Source organism: Lissotriton vulgaris, chromosome 3_1 (genome assembly GCF_964263255.1).
Source record: "Lissotriton vulgaris chromosome 3_1, aLisVul1.2, whole genome shotgun sequence".
Lineage (NCBI taxonomy): Eukaryota > Metazoa > Chordata > Amphibia > Caudata > Salamandridae > Lissotriton > Lissotriton vulgaris.
This window is the reverse complement of record NC_141689.1, coordinates 190471656-190491764: the sequence shown is the minus strand read 5'-3', so window position 1 is coordinate 190491764 and position 20109 is coordinate 190471656. Positions and strand designations below refer to the sequence as shown.

Here is a 20109-nt window from a genome sequence, read left to right as displayed (position 1 = left end):
TGTGCCATTAGTTTTTTGTGCCCATCTGCCCTCTGTGCTATTCGTTTTTGTGCCCCTTTAGCCTTCTGTAATATCCATCCGTATCCATAACAACATCAGCAGATGCAAAGGATCCGCCCAGATCTATCCATATTAAAGCTCCTCTTGCATAAAATGAGAACCCAGTAGCTAACAAACAGCCCCTCCATCTGCACTGCAGTCTTTCAGGTTCAGGCGTAGTGGATCTCTCTTGCAGGAACGCCACGAGTCCCCCGTTGTTTCAAGTATGAATGTATTTTAAATCTCTTTTGTATGGAGCAGATTCGTTGCAATGCTGTGTTCATTTTCTGTGGCTTAGTCATGCATGGCTGCCCATATGCGGCTAAGGGAGAGGACCCTCTAGTCACAATGTTTTAAGCACTCCCCATTTCCTACCCTAGCAGACATTTTAAGGAAAGGAACGAAAAAAGTGGGCTATACCCGGACAATATCCCAAGATTGGTAGCGGTTTATTCTGGTGAACCTTTAATACTAACCATCACAGGAACTTGCACAGGAATTTTTGCCTTTTTAGGGTAAATTACATGTTCTACTGACATATCCACCAGATTTTTTCACCCGGCATTTACAGCCCAAGTGCTTCTGCGTGTGGTGCAGGACTGAAGACCGAGAGTCTGTAAACTGCATTTGATTCTAAGAATTCCTTCAAGTGGTGAGAGCCCAACTACACCCATAAATCTGATTCTGCACTACTGCTCATTTCTTCAAGAAACGAGAGGACCCTGTGAGACCTTAACACCTACACCATGCATCTTTGCTGCAACCTCTTACCCCGACACTTGCCACCCCCCACACCTTGCAAATGCTCACTGAACGGTCCAGTCAACACATTGTGGTTGCTGCACACTTGCTGCTCCTGCAGCAAGTAGCTCCCACTCTTAAGCATCTGTGACTGCTCACAACTCAACAGGTGAAGAACATGGGTATGAAATTGTATCAACTGGGCCAATGAACAGGAGGCTTCAGAAATCTACTTGTACCATTTGATGGGCAGTGTTCTCATCATATCAGGGTCCTGAAAATACTAACCTTCGATAACTTTATTTCGACCACAACGGGCCATAAAAGTGCAGATTAAGATACATACTTAATAATGAATTTTAATGTATTATTGTAACACGAATGTTAACACTAAAAGACACATTCATATATGTACACACCTATTTACAAAGATAAAACCATCATAGGTAAAAATAGTATTAAATCACTCAAGTATTTATCAGAAGAGTACATTTAGGTATGTGGAATCGATTAATCACAATTTAGTTCATTATAAAAGTTCTACGTTTTATCCACATTCCATTTAAAAAGCGGGAAACAGAAAATACAATGGGGGGGGGTGGGTGACATTTTATACTCTAAAGGCAATTTCACAATTTCGATAGCCCAGATTCCTGCAGATGTGTTTCACCCAGCGATTGCGTAACCACTGGTATTCTGGACAGAAAAAAAAAAAGACATGAATTTCATTTTCCAAAGGGTGTCTACATGCAGGGCACTCAGTATTTTTGTTCACATCCCATTTACTAGTAAAGGACCTAAGTGGCAGACTTCCCATTCTAAATTGCATATACAGTTTCCTTGCGGATACTGGATAAATCTGATCAAGAAATTCCTCCTTCTTATACTCTACTTTTATGTGGGGGAACTGGGATGTCAGTCTTCCAACTGAAGAACTAGCATGAAGGGTCATCAGATTATGGTACCTATACTGATGTCCAAGTCTGCCCTGGAAAGGGCCAGGCAGGATCCCTCTGGCGATTCCCATAATTCGGAGAGGCCAATCCTGTCACAAAGGTCCTTGATGTGGGTTAAGCAAGTAATTTTCTTAAATTTGATTGCAACCCACACCTCCTTGAACTCATTTCGGTATGAAGCCAACTCCGGGACAGACCATAGTCTTCTCCAGTAAGTAAGTGGCCGAAAAGCCACATCCTCCTCCACGGGGAGTAACCCTAGATCAAACCTTAAGGGCACCAGCGGGGTACTGACTGGCAAGCCTAGCAAATTCCTCATAAATAACTGCTCGACCCTGATCAGACTTATAGGCCTACAGTGACCCCATAATTCCACCCCGTATGTAGAAGCTGCTCTCGCTTGTACCTTATAAATTTCTACAACGTGGGCAGCGGGCTTGAAGACCAATGCTCTGTGCATTTTAGATAGACCGCCCTCAGTCTTCGTTAGTTTTAAAGCAGACTTAGCTAGCTGGGCGTCCCAGCCCAGGTGTTCCTCGAGAATGATACCTAGGTATTCAAAGGTCTTTACTCTCTCAAGGGGTGTACCGTTCAGAACTGCGTTTGGACAGGTCTGCCTTGGAGGATTAAAAATCATGAATTTAATTTTAGCTAAATTAATCTCCAGGCCACTTAGCGCACTGAAGTCTGCAAAGCCATCCAGGATACATTGTATGCCCGCAGATGTTCGGGACAACAATAGGGTGTCGTCCGCGAACATTAGTGCGGGTACCCTGCCTGTAGCTATTCTCGGGGCATCAATGTCCTTTATGCCTGAAAGATGCTTTATAAGCCCATGGATATAAAGACAAAAAAGGGTGGGAGCCGTCCCACATCCCCGGCACACACCCTTTTGTACTGGGAATTGTGCTGACAGTTCTCCATATTTCCCACATCTTACCTGGGCAAAATTTCCTGTATGGAGCCTTTCAGCACTCCCAGGAGATAGGATTGAATACCAAGATCATGGAGAACTCTCCACAATTTGTCCCTGGGGACCAGATCAAACGCGGCCTTCAGGTGCACAAAAATGAGGTAGGGGCTGCCACCCTCCACACTCACAGATTTCCAATAAAGGACCTGGAGTCGGAATATCCGGTCGTCAATGGTTGACGTACCTGTTCTAAAGCCAGCCTGCAAGGTACTCAGGATCTCATTCTTCTCTTCCCAGATCTGAATTCTTACCAGAATTATTTGTCCCAATACCTTTTGAGCTATATCTATCATCCTAATGGGCCTGTAGTTCGAAGGTTGCAGGGGGCAGCCTTTTCTGTGAATGGGAACTAGCTCTGCCCCACGCCAGGTCGCTGGAGGGTCCATCCCCATTAAGATTCAATTAAACAGGACACAGAGATAGGGGGCCCATATTTTTGGCTCCGACCAAAATAAGTCCCCAGGGATTTGGCAAGCCCGGGCACTGTTTGGTAGTATCTTAGCAATAGCAGATTCCACCTCTATTATCGAAATCTCCCGTTGCCCCCCCTCCCCCCCCCCCCCCCGGCCGATACTCGTGGAGGAGGCACGGGGCGATATCTCCTGTGCCCCCCCCCCCCAGTCGATACTCGTGGAGGAAGCACAGGAACATAGATGCAGTATCGTTATTGCTCGGGCATGCATAAAGACTTCCAATGTGGTCTTCCCATACTACAGGAGCTAGGTTAGGAGTTACTGCAGGTTTCTCTTCCCTCCCACCAATACACTAGGTTTCTCTTCCCTCCTACCATTACTAGCTATCGCCCAAAAGGATTTCAGGTCCCTATGCTGTAGGGCTGATCTCAATCCTTCCCCCTTGTCAGCCTCCCAACACTTTCTTTCCCTTTCGATCACCTGCTTGTACTGCACCCGGAGTACCTTGGTCCTTAATTTATCCTTGGCCTTAATCGCTTTGATCAAATCACTTTTCTTTTTACGACAATTTGCATTATACCATGGGTGGGTCTGGACCGTTTTTTCCTAAAAACTCCGTTTTGGGTCGAACACCTCTAGCATTTTGGAGGCAAGCTGGTTATGGATTTCAACAGGCCTGTTGTCCCACCCGATTTTACATCCCAATGACCCCGCCTCAGCCATTTCGCTAAGATAAGGCACAACCTGTTGGTATATTTGAGCCTGCATATTTGGGGAACCCAATATGTGGGGCCATTTTACTCTCCGTCTATGGTTATGAAGAAGGAGAGGATGTTGAACAGAGTTGGGCTCTATTTGATTATTGGACAGACCCCAGCTCCCTGGCTTTAGTGTCATGACCAGGGGATTATGGTAGCTGTCTTTCCGTTGGTAGATCCGTAAGTCCAGAACCTTGTCCCAAGATCTAGATTTGATCATGATATAATCTATGATTGATGTTTGCCCTTCTCTATTAAAGGTTGCAAGGCCAGGTCTAACAGATTTTAATCTCCCATTACAAGACATCAAGGATAAGGACAGAGTAAGAGAAGTGATTTGTAGAACCAGCGGGGTCCATGCTTTGACCGGTGGAATTAAAGGTTCCGGAATATTCCAATACTGGTTCTCCTCATCAGGGTCATCTAAGCCCATGTTACTAAGGGGTTCAAACTGGCAGTTGAAGTCGCCCCCAATTATTACAACATACTCAGGGTCAAGAGTCAATACATATTCGCTCAATTGTTCAATAACCTTTGACTCTTGCCCACTCTGGGCTGGCCTCGAATAGATATTAATTAGGGCAATATATTTTTCCCTAACAGGACAAGACACATTGAATATCAAGTGAGTTTGTTACCAACTGTTTAGCTGTGGCTCCCAAATGCGTAGCTACCCAAATACTTAGCCCACCTGACGGTCTTCTCCTGCCCCTTTTTGTTGCAAAAATATTAAAAGTGGCAAAACCACTCCGCTGGTTATTATCCAAGGCCCACGTCTCCTGCATAAGGCATATGTCATGTTTGTCCATGAACAAGCCGCAGTCTTCAGATATCAGTTTATTTTTTATCCCTGCTACGTTCAAGGAGAGTATATTGATGTTTTCGTTTGCCTCCTCATCCGTAGAGCTCGCATTAATGCCACAGTTATTTGACCCCAATGGTGGGTCAGCCATTTGTGATCCCCCCCCTAGTTACACTACTAACCCCGCTGAACCTAGGTGCTCCTGCTCCGTCCCCTCAAGTTCCTCCCACCACCTTAGTTTGTGTTTTTGGAGACCCACTACACCTGCTGGATGGACCACCACATTTTCAGCCCCTTTTGGCCCCTAATGGGCTTTCTTCCTCCATAAGCCAATACTGGATGGTAATACATTTCATCTCTGCAAAGCCAGCCTTGGCCTCTAGTAGGCTCTTGCTGTCCACTACGGAGGATGGGAGTATCTTAGTCTTCAGCAGTCAATCTACTGAGTCCAGGATGCTGTATCTATTGTTGTGGTTGAACATGTCAAGAGATGAAGGACAATTTTGGGGGCCATTCCGGTTGGCATTTCCCAAATAGGGGTTACCTTGCCCGCCCAGGCCAACCCTTCCCTTTTGGGTGCAGAATGTACGTTACTTAAAGGACCCGGGTAAAAGTAGGTTAGTGGGAGGGATTTTATTAGCGCTTCTGGGCTACCTGTCTCCAGATTACATATGTACTTGACTGTCCAACTATTCCTGAAATTAATCATAACACAGTCACCCTGTATGTTTTTTGTCCGAGGCCCCACCCAATCTACCCGCCTAGCAAATAAGATTTCTCTTGATCCCTGGCGAGGAAGGGGTTTATTATAATTCAACCAGTGGATACATTTATTTTTGGAGGTCCCTGTAGGCCTCCATCTATCCCTGGCTCAAGGTAGGGACCCCAGCGAGAACCACCACATAGGGTATAGACTCTGGGGGCAAATCCAGGGGAGGTAACAGTGAACTATTTGTACCCAAGGTCCTTGGCCTGTTAATACTAATCATTATGGCAGGGTTTGATTCTAGCAAGTTTAGGAATTAGGCCACATTTCAGTTTAAATTGAACGTTCAGGCAGGGGTTCTAATTAGGTCATATTGTTCAATCACAGGCTCTACTTATTAACAGGCTCCGCATAATTAAACCTGTTGTTTTATCACAGTATACTTCTAAATAAACAAAGCTGTAATTGCTTGTATGAGTAGTGATGAAAGCAAGGAACAAGATGTACCTTTTTTCCTAATTAAACTACTCCCTTTTTCTAACTTTAGTTTCCAAGGAAGCATCTTGTGAATTGCTCCGCCAATGTTACTTTAAAGCATTCACTCTATTAAATTACAATAATTAATCCCAAATTATAACTGCATTCTAGTGCCTACTTTACCGACTGAAGATCTAGGAGCCAATTCACCATTAGACCTTCTCCACTTGATCACATTACTTTATTCTTGGCCAAAACTGTCTATTTCATTGTGCGTTCGTCCCCCTTTTTTTTTAACATCGTTTTTATTGCAGAGCCAAATCTTACACATCACACAGTTATGGGCACTTCGCAATAGCAGCAACAGTATTAAGAATTTGCTTGGGCGGATCGGTGACACAGCCAATAAGCCTACAACCCGAAGGTCGGGCGGCGTCGGTCCATTGTACACTCTTCGTAGTAGCCCCCGAATTCTTGTAGGCTGTATGCCATTACATCTGCGGTCTGCTTTTATATTTTCACCCCTCCCCCTTCCCCTAACTTCTCACCTGTCCAGTTCCCCAACTCCCCCCCGACCTCCACCCTCCTCCCAATGCCTGCACCTGGATTCCCAAGTAGGGTATGTTTTGGTCATCGCTAGGAGGAATGTACCATTCGCTAAGAGTGTGTACCTGGTGTGCTAGTGGGATCTTCCGTTTCTGAGTCAGTGTGCCCCCCCTCCTCCTCCCCCGTGGCATCTCGGAGCACCTGCGCTAGTGCCTTCCAAGCTGGCGCCCATTTCGTCTGCAGTGCGTCAGGCTAGTTGATACCTCAGTGTGCTTTCGCTCGCCGCCCATCTAAGCCATTCATTATACCACCGCTTGTATGTGTGTCCCTTTCTAGATTTCCAGTTTCTAGTGATCTCACGTTTGGCTAGTATTAGTCCCATGTCTATAAACTTACTGGTCACTTTATTCTTGGGTGTGTGCAGAAACCAGTGCAGTACTCCTACCGCTTTAGTGTAGTGCAGCTCCCCGTCCGTAGCGTTATTCAGTGCCTCTCCAACCTCCCGCCAGTAATCTCGCAGTTGTGGACAATCCCACAGCATATGCCCCAAATCCTCCGCCTCTGCAGTATTACATCTGGGGCAAGCTGCGTTTTCCACACCAAAGTATTTCCCCAGCTTCCCCGGGGAGAGGTATGCCCTATGGAGGATATAGAAATGTATTAGTTGAAATCTTGCATTTCTTGTGCTCTTCCTCGCTCGTGTTAGTAGTTGCGCCCAGGTGGTATCAGAAATCTCCATCTGGAGATCCAGTTCCCACTAGGCCTTCAGTGCTGCAAGCGGTTTTAACGTTTCTCGTAGCATTCGAGAATAAAGGCAGGTCACCGTTGCCCTGGATGTCGTGGAGCCGCTGTTTTCCTCAAAATATCGAGTAAGTCTCTCACCTAAGTCTTCCCTGAACAGTAAATCGTCCAAGTTATCTGGCCGAAGTTACCAGGTCGGGACTCGCGAGATCTCGGTCATCCAGTTTAGTGACATTAATAGGGGGTTGTGGTCAGACAGCGTGCGGGTCAAATACTCCGCGGTTGCCACAGCAGGAAGTACGAGCGAGGAGCACAGAAACACACCCAGCTGGACGTGCAGATCATGTAGACTAGAGTGAAATGAGTAATCCCTCACGGTAGGGTGTAGTTCCCTCCAAGCGTCCACCAGTCCCCACCTCCACTGCCACTATAGCCTGCGCTTCGCTATTCTATGCACTGGTGATGCACTCCGTGGTTGGTGTGACCTGTCTAGTGTGGTGTCTGCTACAGAATTGAAATCCCCACCCATGCTTATTGGACCTGTTAAGTAGCTCGCCAGCTTGCCTGATAGCTTCATCAAGAAGGCGGACTGATCTATATTGGACGCGTACACGCTGCAGATTGATATGTCCCGACCTCTAAGTTTCCCCTCTACGGCCACAAATCTGCCTTCCGGGTCTATCAGCTGTTTAGTCACTTGGAAGGGAACCTCCGCCCGGACCCATATCAGTGCTCCCCTTGCGAATGCAGAGTATGTAGTGTTAAACAGTTGTCCTCGCCACCGTCTCTGCAACGCTATGCCCTCTTGCTTTGTCAAGTGTGTCTACTGCAATAGCGCAATTTGAACTCTTCTACGGACTAGATAAGCATGTATCTGTGTCTCCTCGCCATAGTATGCAGGCCCGCACGTTCCAGGTCACACATTTCAATGCTCCAGCCCTAGCCATTGTTCCTTGCATACCCGCTCATAGTACCAACAGTCGTCTTCCAGGCGCTTATGGCGGTTTTCCCTTGATCCCCTCCCCTCGCAAGCAACTATTCCCCAAGCCCCACCTCCCTCGCCTCGAGCCCCCCCAACTACTCTTGGCAACCTCCCCCCTAGAACAGGGCCCACCTTCACCAAAGTAGCTCCCATCCAAACTGTACTAAAAGGGTCAACTACCCCAATCGCTAGCTCTATATTCCGCAGTCTCCACTGCGGTGACCTTAGGGGCCAACAGGGCACAGCCCGACTCCGAGGGTGACTAGTACACTCCCGTTCCCCCCGCCCCACAATCCCCCCATAATCACTCACGAGTTTCCGTATTCCTGCATCACAGTCTTTCGCATCAATGGGCACGGTCCCCCCAGGTCCAATGTATAGTACAGCCCTTCAGAGTCTCCCATCTCAAGCTTCTATGATTTCCTCCGACGTTTGTGGCGTCACAACCGGCCCCCTAGCCCCACCAAGTTCTGAAAGGTCTGTTTCCGAGCATGTGGCCTGTCCCTCAGATTCCGAGTCCTTACATGACTGGCTGCGCGCAGTTCCCGACAAGTCCACCACTTCTTGAAGTGCCGTCTTCCTCTCTTCCTCAGTTTGCGACGCCGTTGGCTTCCTAGTCCTTTGTCGGCGCTTCCGAAGGCGCTGAGATTTCTGGTCAGTTGTCTCCGCTGTTTCTCCTCAGCTCTGATTCTGGCTCCGTCCGTTCCAGCCTTGTAGGTATCCCACCACACCCAGGCATCTGCCGATGTGGGGAAGAAGAGTGTTCTGTCGTCCACCACGACTCTGAGCTTTGCCGGGAAGAGGAGTGAATACTTTATGCCCTCCACACGCAGTCCTGTTTGATCGACAAGAAGGAAGCCCGTAGTTTCCGAGTTTCAAATGTGAAGTCCGGGAACATTGTCACATTATTATTGTCCACCTGAAAGGGGCCTGCTTCTCTGGCCCTTTGCAACAACCAGTCTCTTTCTTTATAATGCAGCAGTTTGATCACCACAGGACGGGGTGGTCGGCCCGGGGCAGGCGGCCTGGCCGGGACCCTGTGCGCTCGTTCCAGCGTGAAGAAAGGTGAAAGCCCTTCCGGCGCCACTTCAGTCCTCAACCAGTTATCAAGAAAACCCACCATGTCGTCCCCCTCCTTCTCTGGAAGGCCCACCAGGCGGACGTTGTTGCGCCTACTGTGATTTTCAGCGTCCTCCGCCCGTCGCTCCAGCGCTAGTATTCGGTTTAGGGCATCGCCCAGCCGTCCTTCCATAGACTTATGCTCCGGGACCATCTCTTGCAGGGCAACCTCCGTGCTCTTGACCCGGTCCTTTAACTTATCATGGTCTGCTCGTAGGAGCCCCAATCCTGTTGCCACTTGCGCAATGTCCTGTTGTAGAGCTTCTTTTGTGGCCGTGAACTTCCAATATGCGATCCTGCATTTGTTGTAGTTCCGTGCGACCTTGTTCTGCGTCGTCCATCGTTTCAGAACTAGTAGGCCCGTCCCCTTTGGTTTCCCCATCTCGATTTGTTCTCTCGACGGTGGTTCTCTCCCTGGGGATCAAAAGAGTAGGAGGGGGACTTCCCGTTACGTCGGGGCGATGGTTAGGTCGCACTTCCAATAACCACTATCGGCTCCACCAGTTTCAGGCAGCGAGTTATAGCCAACTCTCAATGTCGCCTCTGCTGGCCAGCTCCCTCCCCACCTAGTAACCAGTTCTCGGGCTGCCGCTCGCCACAACAGTCATCCAGGGTACTTAAGGCCTCCCTCCAGCCGCTGCAAGGCTCGCACCTCACCAGAGAATAGGGGGGGTTCTCTTATCTATTTCAATGCGCTATCCTGCATACCTTCAGCAGACGCTGGAGCCCTGGGTTGGGTAGGGCCACTCTTGTCGCCGTTCGGTGTACAACCCTACAGGTCTGGTGTCTCAGTTGGCTCTATCGCCACCAGGTTCTCGTGGCCGTCCCCGAGGAAGCTCCCCACCACAGGCTATGGGTCCCCACGGGTCTGCAGCCGCTTTCAAGTTCGCACTCAGGATGTTTGAGTCTGCTCATAGGTCTCGTGCTTCTCGCCCCCCCCCCCCCCTGGTCAAGTTTCCGCCGCTCATGCCCTCCACTGTCGAGCGGGAGCACCGGACTATCCCCAATCTTCCCTCAAGGCGCCGGATGCCCCCAGCCCAGGCAGAGCGTCCGTCCTATTCAGGCCTTCGCTGTTAAATTCCCAGGGTACCGCTCCCCCTGGGTCTGGGCGCCACGCGATCGCAGTCTCCTTTCTTAATCTGGGCTGCGGTACGGGTGCAGGACTCTGGATAAGCTGCTCCTCTGCGCAAGCAGGGGGAATCCTCCCCTCTCTAGCTGGTGCCGTGTAGCGGGGGCCCCGCTCGCCGCCTTCTCAGCCCTGTCTTTTAGCGGGGTCTTCAGCTTTCGGTTCTCGGAGCCGCCGCCATCTTAGGTGTGCCGCTGGGGAAACCCGCTGGACGCTTACCGCCGTCTCCCCGTGTGCAGTAGGGGAAGCTGTGTGCGATCTCCTCCGTTGCGGACACTCAATAATTTCTCCGGCGGCATCCTCGAGTCGTCCAGCGCTCTCGAGCTGGAGAAAGACGGTCCTTCTCGGCCTGTAATAGCGCCGGCACGGAACTCAAGCCGCCATCTTGGGCCGAAGCGTCTCGTCCCTCGAGCAGGTCGCCAAGTCGGGCTGCTGCGCTGATTAGCGGCAAGTAGCTGCGACCTCAGGGTCCCGCCGCACCACTGGTGCCTTCCGCTGACAGGACAATCGTTTTCGGCCGGAATTCGTGCAGTTTGACAGGATTTTAGCCGGGATCGGGCGCGGAGCTCCGGGCTCACGCTGCCCAACTCCTCGGCATCCAAGCCACGCCCCCCCATGTGCCTTAGTCCCCTTGTTTGACATATTTGTAAGTAAATGGTAAGCGATTGAACAATGACTGTTTTATGTGTACAACTAAATATATCTACAAGATCTTGTATAGTCAGTGTTATGGGTCTGATTCTCAAACCTATTTTGGTCTGCAAGCTTAGCTTTCATGAGTAAGAGTTTGTTTCGGCCCCGAAAAGATTTTCATGGAGATTTGCTTAAGGGGTCTGGAAGCAGAGCAAAAGTGGTAGATCCAGGATGTATGCCCAATACAGTGCATGTTTAAAACCCATTTATACCATGGAAAAAAATGAAAAAGGGGCAACACTTTTTCAAGGGCAGATCGGGACTCCTCCTTTTAAAAAGGTATGGGTGTAAGGAGAGAGTTTATCTACTGGGAAACGCGTTTTCCTCTCGGAAGAAAAAAAGCCAAGCAAATTTACACTTGATTTGCAGATTTTTGCATTGCAAATATTTATCATATTTATTTACTCTTGTGTAAAAGAAAATCACACAAGTTGACTGAACAACTCTTATGAATTCCTAAAAGTTATAGAACTGCACCAATGCAAGGTCATAGATTTAAACGGGTGCATGCACTATGTGACAAAAGTCACACGCTACCCATAACTTTGTCTTTAACAGTTTAACAAAGATTCTCATTTACTACTACACTAATAAACACTATTCCACTTTAAAACATTGGATGATGTATTAAGAGAGCTGGTATTTAAAGTTGACCATAATTGCATGATAGTTTAGTAAATCTGGCTGCAATTATCACTTATTTCAAAATCCAAAAATAATCTGGCTACATTTTATGTCAATGACAACCGTCAGTCTTGCTTCCATCTTAATGAATGCATTTAATCGAAAGCCATTCGGAGAACTATAATAGCCACAAATTGTTTCTTATGGTGCTCAACTCAATTGTTTTTCTTCTAATATTTTGGAAATGCATAACATTACAATCTAGGCGCTAGAGATCACAGTAACCGTCACACCGAGTAAGTATATTAGAGTGATATTCACATTTTCCCTCCTCCAGCTTCAACTCAGTTGTAAAGACTTGTGTAAATGAACCATATAAACATTTTCAGGCATATGGAGGCTTATAATGCCAGCAGATAATTATTTTCCACAACCATACTGTGGCACCAAAGGTTTTGTTCTGCAGGGATTTGAAACTATCTTTATAGGGACGAAATAAATAAAAGTGACAATTGCTCTCCTAAACAATATGTCATGGGTGCCTGGTGATGGGAAATGCCATATTCCTGACCAAGAGCTGTCCCCATTTCAATTTATTTTGTAGACATATAGCAAAGATCAACAAAGAACAAAATCAGGTGTCACTTTGTGTCCTAAGAGCACTCTTAAAGAACACTTGTGATTGACTATTGGCTGCGATTAGCCCTACTGCATGTAACCATCTTATGAGTGTGTGTATAGCAGACACAGCAAAGAAAATACTATTTTCAGAATGTGAATTAGGAGTTGTGCACCCAGACATTTGACTGGACACAACACATGCCATGCTACACTAATAATTTCCTTTACACCAACAGAACAGACCTTGTCACCATTAAGTGATCAACAGAGCACGAAAGCCTTGCACACTAGCAAGCAAAGCCAAATGAACTCCACTTAGCTTTTGCCATACAAAGACACATCCGGATGACATTTCCTAAACATACACTACGAAAAATAAGTTGCTCCCTTTAATACTGTTACTATTATAATTTGTCTACATAACTTTCTGTGGAAAAGACAGTTAATTAACATTGTGCTGTCAAATTGCTAGTGTTTTTTGATGATAGCAAAATTAATACAATAAAATCTTACTAAAAATTGTATTTTAGTAACAACGCCAGCATGGTAAGAGTCTTCACAGACTGGGCGATGAACACACCCAGCAAATCAGCATAAACAGTTAAGTCCGCAAGTACGCTAGAAGCATCTCTGGCTGGATCAGACAAATTCTATTGTCAACATTAACATGTAAGAACCTATGTTAAACTCGGAACTGAACAAGCTAGTTACTACCAACCAAACTGTGAATAAAAATCCAAACCGGTAGATTATGGAATTACAAGATGAGCAATATTCGTTGCACCAAGTAACTTCAAGTTGTGATGGAGTTTGCATTCCCTGTTAAATGTCAACTGGTCAAGTCAGCCAGAATTTTACAGGGAAAAAAAAAAGTGCGGTAATTAACAGGACATGTAGATTTTGGTGTGGTTAGTCAGAAAATGTTATTTATTGTACTTGATAAATTCCGAAACATGGGCTCTCATTTTATCGGGGGGTGATAAATACAGACTAAGACCCATGACTGAAATCATGGCCCATGATCTCCAACTTTAAGAAAGTGTAGAGAAGAAAATTGCTTGCCCTGTACATCAAGAGAAGAAATGTAGGAGAAGGGTTGGCTTCGGGAAATCACCAAAATTGTTTATTTCTGGTAGCCCCTCTAACCATTACTTTTCAACTTGTATATAGAGCCGCTTGCCATTAAACTAAGGGAGTGAAAGGATATTATTCCATTTTCGTGTAATGGATGGGTGAAGAAAATAAGCCTTATGTGGATGACGTAAAGATTTTTACGGGCCACCTTCAAGACTCAATAGTAGCAATATGGGACACTGTAAAAAGCTTTGGGGAGGTATCGGGATATGCAGTTAACCCAGCCAAAAGAGGTTATGCAATGGAATACGTACTATAGCTGGTATCAGATTCGACTTAGTATTAGGTACTTGGGGATAGAGGTAGTTCAGTAGCTCGAATTATTACCGAAGGTAAACTTTGATTAAGTAACATCTAAAGTCAAGGCACAACTGCAGAAATATGATTCCCTACCTTTATCCTTTTTAAAAAAAAGTCAAACCTGTTAAAATGGTAATCCTGCCAAAATATATGTTTTTATTTAATTCATTTCCATTGGAGTTTAAGGAGGACTGGATAATCAAGGCACAAGGTCTTTCCACTAGTTTTATCTGGGCCAAAAAAAGGCCCCGAATAGCTTGGTGAAAGCTCAGGGCACAAAAGGAAAACGGAGGGATTACCAGTCCGGATCTCCTGCAATACCAGAGGGCGTTTCACTTAAAAATCTTCAGGCAGCTATTGGGCAATGCAACTTCTTTCACTCCATTATTCCGGCCATTGACCTTAGGTTTCCAGCTCCAATCTAGGTTTTTTCTTTTTAAATTTGGAGACCCGAAATTCTTCAAAAAAGTGACATTAAAAATCCTACTGGCAGCTTGTAGAGTTTGGTATCAATTAAGAGTGATACTATGAATCCCCTATTATAGCACTTATGCCCCAATATGGAACTCACCCGAACACCAGTATGCTTATAAGACTCTCTTGCAGTTCCGAACCAAGCAAAGGGAATCGAGAGATGGGGTGAATTGCTAGAGGGGTCGGAGCTAATTTCATGGAAAAAGTTACAGGACATTACAGAGGGGGCTGTCTCTAAATTTAAATTCTATCAATTATCAAGCTGGGCCAAATCACTGAGAAGAGGCGGAAACGGCAATGATCTTTTTGAATGTAAACTTGTTTCCATTTCTTTGGGGCGGAAAGAAATTGCTGAATGCTAGTTCAACCCCATGAGGACTCAGCCGTGGTTTAACCCTTTCGCTGCGGCGGATATTTCGCCGCAGTGCTAAGGGGCGGGGGGGCCGCGCGGCGCTCCCGACGCTGGTGACGGAACCGCTCCGTCACGCCCCTCGGGTGAGCTGTGCTTGTGACGGAACGGTTCCGTCACGGCCCGCCCGCTCAATAGAACGCACCGCGCAGGCGCGAAATCAGCGCCGCACAGGCGCAGCGAGCGGGCCGTGACAGAACCGTTCCGTCACCAGCACAGCCCACCCGAGGGGCGTGACGGGGCAGTTCCGTCACCAGCGTGGGAGGGGTTAAATCAATTTGGAGGAAGAAGCTGCTGAGCTACGACCTTGATACTTTATGGCAAGTGTCTCTGTGTTTTTTATGGCAAAGTGTTAAGTCTGCACCTCTAAGAAAAAAATAATTTATTTACTATCCATAAAGCGTATTGGACCCCGCGAAGGTTATCCAAAATCGGTTCCAAAGGAGCGAAGTGCCTTAAGTGTGGGGAAGCTGATGCAGACGTAGCACATGTTTTGGCAGTGTCCTTCAATCCAAACCTTTTGGGGAAAAGTAGGTTAGACGATTTCCAGCATTATGGGGTATGAAGTCACGGTGAGTCTTTCACAGGGCATTTTTGGTGTAACTCAAGATGAGGATGTAACAACTAAAGTATCTAAACACCATAAAATTCTTATGTTTTTGTTAATTTTATTGGCGCGTAAGGAGCTGTGCATTAGTGGATTCTGCCTGTCCCCCCCTCGCCCCTCCTTGTGGAGTGTGAATGGCTCATGTCGATACTTAGGATTGCAAAACTGGATAGGGTAATACGCATTACAAAAAAAAACTACATTCAGGAATGTTTGGTGAAGTAGGCAAATGTAAAAAAAAACTGCCTAAAGTATTTATTGTTTTTAATTTGTCTTCTGTGGTAGCTTTTTTCTCTTTTTTTAAATTTATTTTTCTTTCAGTTAAGGGTGTCTCTTTCTCCAACAATTTTTATAGTGATTAATTTAATCCTATGATTATGTGGTTACAGGCCAGGAAAGTCCAATATGGTTTGGACTGACAGCCCTGGAGCGGATTTTCCGTGTGTCCGGTCATAATGGAGAAAGAGAATCAGAAGGAGGGAGATAAGAAAGGGGTATAAGGTTGGACCAATTGAGGGTCCGAGATGTCTAGTGCATACCCTCCGCAAAAGGAGTGACTGGATTCCCTCACATATTGGCGCAACCAAAACTGGAAGTTTAAAACCTTTTCTTGTTGCTCTCTCTCCTTTTTTGCGTCTCCAATTTATATTGGCCAATTACAAATGAGGAAAAAAATTGTTTATTTCTATCTCTACAGTCCGAGATCAAGCACTAGCCCGTTGTGGGAATGTGCAAGTGAAGGAGTGGCTAAGGTGGTCAGCAAAACTGCAAAGTGGACCGTCCCTTCCAATCGGATTAGGCTGAAGGGATATCAACCTACAGTATACAAAGCATAAAGAACTGAGTACATCATTTGTGTTCCATTCTCAGGGGGCACATTATCTTTAAGGATATTTCACAAGCTGCGAAGACCACCAAAATAAGGTAAGCTACTTTTCCGGAGCTAAAATGATCCAATAGCACATTATAATTATAAATAAAACGGATGACTAAATTCATTACCCGGGCACGTAGGCTTCCACTTGCTTGCAAAAACGAAATTATTTTGGCTTCACACCCTTGATATAAAATTAAGCAACACAGTTTGACATCTTATATAAATAGCTACAAATGATGTATAACAAAGAATACTACTATGATTTCATCCTGGTTACCCTATCATTTCACACCTTCAGTGACAATAAGATTACATACATTTTATCGACCGAAGATGAGTCCCAAAAGCAGAAAAAATATAATTGCGTGGGTTCCTTACAATTGGTAATTGCTAAGAGGTGAGTGACCCATTCAGAGACCACTAAAGCTGGCTACTTTTAATTTCTACTGCTATGGTCGCACACTATGTAAATTGTTGAGTTTGTGCTGAAAGTGGTAACTGAACTGTTCAAAATAACTAGTAAAACACGTGTCGGTTTCAAAAACATAAGAGTAAATAAAAACTGGAGTTGTGGTTGCACGTCTTTATGTCTAATGAGAACAACTCCACTATGCAGAGGTTACAGAAATAAATTCCCGATTGCTGCCAGTCCAAAATAAATCGTGAATTTGTCATCCAAGCAGCACGAGGTAGGAAGGCTCCTCCCAACACAACTACCCAAGGCATCAATAGGGCTCACTCGTTTTCTGAGGAGCAGCTGTTTTCACGCCAGACCCAAAAAAAACATGTGTCGTGCTTGTCAATCTTAAGAGCCCAATTGACAATGCGTTTGCGATGCTAATTGTGCTTGCCGACTATTATTAAAAGGATCAAAATCCATCTCAATTCCAGAAACATCCAATATGGCTATCATTAGAAACAAAATACATGCAAATAAGACCGTTATTTTTTACCTCATCAAAAAAATACTCAAAAAAAACACCGTCAACACCTACTCAAAAAGGAGAGTAACGAGATTAACAGAGAAAAGTTAAGAACGTTACAAAACATAGGAGCATTTCGGCACTATCGAGCAGTATTCAGCCCCTGACGGTACTAGTACAAGGGACTACTCTCTCTTTCCTCTCATTGATAAAGTTGCAATATAGTCAGTAGCCAAGACTCGGAGTAGTACAACTAGAAAAACCCTTTCAAGTCACCTAAACTTCAAGAACATTGCTGAAATATGCAAGTTCGCTTCGTTTCCCAAGCAACAATAGGAATAATAATCACACCGACTTCACGATGCAACGGTAGCATTTCTACCAACTCTCCCTGTAACCAAATGAAATAAAACTTAGAAATTGAATAATTAATTTCTAATCCCCCCACAAGAACATACTTCCTATCATCTCCAAAGAAACTTTCAAATCCTACCAAACAACGAGTCCAACACCCGTCAAACTGATCCATAGCAGAACTACTAACTTTCTAAACGTGGGAGCTTTTTTAAACATTTTATTTAAAACGGCTTTTCCTGCCCTACTCGCTCTGAACGAGAGGCTTCTAAACCCTCAATTATTTTTCCATCCGCCTCTTCTCCACAACACGCACATTTCCTCGTAGTGTACACCTGCCTGCCGGTTCAGAAAAAAAAGGGTAATCTTCCATTCCTTAAATACAACACTCCTCCGAAAAGCGTTCCTTACACAACTGCAAAACAGTGCATAGTCACCCACACTACCTGTTGCGTTCTGCTCGGTTCCCCACAATTAGGGATGCAAGTTCAGTCCCATGCACACTATATACCACGACTCATACCACTGAGCTCACACAAAACTGACATGGCCTCTACCCCACTCAAAGTGTAGTTAGCCTTCAATTTGACACCCCAACTTCTCGGAGCATGAATTATCAACCCACAGCTTACAGTGACTCTATATTGCAATACCCAGTTCTTTGCATTGCCTCAACCCATCGCAATTCGTAAACATGGTCACATCCACAAATCTTTGCAAGCACGGTCCACTATCTCTAGCCATATTTCGATATGAATGTATGTGTCCCCTCTAGGGTCTTCCACAACCCCCTTCCATAACCTCTCTCCCCTTCCTAGCGCCTCTAGGCTCTAAACCAAGCCGCTCATCTTCGTCGTCTGGCTTTCAGTGCACACCTCCTCTGAGAATCTACACTACAGTATTTCTCTCACTTTCGAGGCCTTTATGGTCACCCCCACACACTACTGCTTGTCTACAAGGCTCCTATGCCTGCCCTCCCCGGGGCGTACACGCCGCCTCTCCCTTCAAGGGTCCCATTAGGTCAGCTCCCTGACGGACTCTCGGGGTTCGCTATCTGACCTTCTTTGCGTGCCACTTCCCAGATCCTAAAATTCACCCTCCCACTTCCAGGACCTCTGCCCCACAAACCCCCACCCTTCCAGGGCACTTCTCTGTTTACCACAACCCCCAGAAGGCCTCACTGTCTGCCCCCGCTCGCCAGTTTTACCATCTTCGTGAGTCCCTCTGTCAGTCTTCTCCCACAGCACCCAAACCAGAGTCCCCTCCCCGGGAATACCAGTGCCCCCTCTGAGATCTTCCTGCCCCCGGTGCTCCATTCCAGTACACGGGCCAATGCCCCTCAGCGTTAAGAATCACGGACATCACATCACACCTCAGTACCCACCCGCCCCGGTGCCCTGGTTACCGGCGCCGCTCGCTCCGCCGCCGCCGCCGCTCCTTTACCTGCCAATGTGCTCACAAAGCAGCGGAGCCTGTCACGTGACCCCGGCCCGGCCGCGCGGACATCTTAACAGTCGCTGACGTCACCGAGCTGGGCGCCGCGGCCTAGGGTTTTCGCGAAAGCGATCTCAAATGACAGGATAGGAACGAAGTGGCCCTTCTCCTCCCTCCGTCACGCCCGCCCTCCCCCTCATCGGGCCCCTTCTGTCCCAGCATTAAAAAAAAGCATAAAACACACCTAGAGGCGAGGAACCGTGTCCGGGAGACGGGCGCGCTGTTATGACGTAGTCCCAGGCGCCGCCAGTCAAGTGCCCGGAATGCACTGCCGAGACGCTGCTGCTGTCAGGGGCTCTCTCAGCTCCTGCTCCTGTCTGTCACCAGAGACCGGCGCGCAGAGGGGGGGGTCGCCAGCCCTCGCCCTGTCCGAGAGCCGCACGTGCTCCAGGGAACGCCGCAGCACGGACCAAAGGAGGCCCCTCAGACCCCCACCCGCAGACCTAGCGTTACCCAACCATGCTTCTCAGATCATTACCCATGACTATACCGGTCACCCCCTTGACTCAAAACTTCGGGTGTAGGCAGGCATTTAAAAGGGTGATACACTTTAAGTGGAGAACAAACTTTTTTTTTTTGCAGAGTAATATAGATTGGAAAAGTGGGTGACCCCCCACTCAATCCCCAATCTGTTGAGGCATTTTGTCAGAGGGTTGTAAAAAGAAAGTGCCACTGTCTGATCCAGCGCCGATACCAATAATTGATCAGGGATCGATACTCACCAACACTACAACAATGGCCCATACATACCCACCCAGTATCCCTGATGCTCTGGGGTCAATTTATTTTTTGACACAGTGGCGGCACACTCAGTTCACCACACTGCTCAATATTTACAAACTGATTGTTAGACCCCAAAGCAGGCGCGACAGTAGATCCCTATATGCCTCAGCACCTATCTTGTTATCCCTTATATAAATGTAATCTGGAACTACCCACATGTGTGTGCAAACTGACAAACACCCACTGTCACAGTGTTATTACAATACAGGAATATGAAAACTTGAAAACAACAGCACAGGTGCACCACAATAAAGATTAAAACAAGGTATTTTACAAAAATCCACATCCAAAGCGTATTCTTCCAACAGTTTCTTCTTTATTTCATTTTTTTTTTTTAATTTGATCTAGATGATCAAGACACAGCCAACGCGCTTTGTCCTTATCGAAGGACTTCTTCAGGGCTGTTGGTTCAACAAACATATATACAAATATAAATT

General features: G+C 46.5%; 1 protein-coding gene across 4 annotated transcripts in view; it reads right to left on the bottom strand.

Moving 5' to 3' along the window:
• UBAP2 (ubiquitin associated protein 2) overlaps positions 1-19190 on the bottom strand; it is a 1436418-nt gene extending 1417228 nt beyond the window's left edge. Inside the window, exon 1 of one of the 4 annotated variants that reach the window (XM_086960301.1) lies at positions 19074-19190. The gene's annotated coding sequence lies outside the window, so the exon portion shown is untranslated. Of the gene's footprint in view, positions 1-18779 lie in introns of all 4 variants that reach the window. The other 3 variants (XM_086960303.1, XM_086960302.1, XM_086960300.1) reach the window with 3 other exon arrangements.
• Between the last annotated feature and the right edge of the window lie 919 nt (positions 19191-20109).